The following is a 1,086-nucleotide window of genomic DNA, read 5'->3' on the forward strand; positions in this document are numbered from 1 at the left end:
ATATATATTGATTATTAGATTAAAATAATCAAAAATAATTGTTAAATTTATCTCAAATTTTGGATAAACTAATTACAATGCATATACATATTGAAACATCATTAATACATCATACTATTCCTAAGAATCTAGAATATGTCAAGCATAAAAATGCTTTTGAAATCATTTTTCTGATAGTTAAATAAATTATATTTTACCTTAGGGCTATGTTCTTCATGCATTGCATCATATCTATTTACATCGAGTGCATGCAATTGTAAAGAGAAGTCTAATGAGATAATAAACATAACCTGAAAAAATTAAAAAATATAATTAATATATAATAGATTGTTTAATTATATATATGATTATTAAAATCTAATATGAAATAAAGAATAGGATGAATTTTCTTAAATGGAATAAATAAAGCTAATAAATAATTATATGTAATAATGTAAATGAAAAGTTAGGTTAAGAGAAAAATGTCACACCTGTCATGCCTGGTCGTTCTTCAACTTTGTGTGTGTGCATATGCATGCATGTATTTACATTAGCAAAGAAATGTTCCGATGTTTTTATTCTTAATTAACCGATGCGTTGAAATTCGTGAAGTTATGATTGTTTTTCATTTATATCCATTAGCACAATGTTAATTAGAATTGTATTAAATTTATTATACGTACATTAATGTAACAAATCCATAGAATTATCGTCTACTCCGAATATTTTTTATTCTCAACATCGTCGTAATCTTTTGACCCCGTCGGTAATAGTAGAATTCTAATTTATTTTACTCTACGTCGGTAATATTTTATATTAAGGTTACCGACGGAAAATATAATTAGATTAGATACTGTTATTACCGACTGTCGATATTTAAAAAATAGAACCCTACTATTACCGACGATCAATCTTTTACAAAGTAGAAAGCTACCGTTACCGACGGTGGATAAAATAAAGATAGATCACTACTATTACCGATATGGTGCTTAGCCGGCTTGCCACTATAGTGGCTTTGGCGAATATCTTTTCCAAGTAGCTTACTTATTCACTGTTTAAATTAAATAATCGTCTTTATAGTCATTCATATTTAGGTTAAATGTTAAA

At 26.6% G+C, this 1,086-nt stretch overlaps 1 long non-coding RNA gene across 2 annotated transcripts in view; it reads right to left on the minus strand.

Annotated features, from left to right (window-relative positions):
* LOC106792675 overlaps positions 1 to 730 on the minus strand; it is a 1,960-nt gene extending 1,230 nt beyond the window's left edge. For both annotated transcript variants that reach the window (XR_001382333.1, XR_001382332.1), the window contains exons 1-2: positions 471 to 730; positions 198 to 290 (exon numbers count right to left, since the gene is read on the minus strand). This is a non-coding gene — a long non-coding RNA (uncharacterized LOC106792675). The remainder of the gene's footprint in view (positions 1 to 197; positions 291 to 470) is intronic.
* Between the last annotated feature and the right edge of the window lie 356 nt (positions 731 to 1,086).

Source organism: Polistes canadensis, unplaced genomic scaffold (genome assembly GCF_001313835.1).
Source record: "Polistes canadensis isolate GaletaPanama2010 unplaced genomic scaffold, ASM131383v1 scaffold_550, whole genome shotgun sequence".
NCBI classification, from domain to species: domain Eukaryota; kingdom Metazoa; phylum Arthropoda; class Insecta; order Hymenoptera; family Vespidae; genus Polistes; species Polistes canadensis.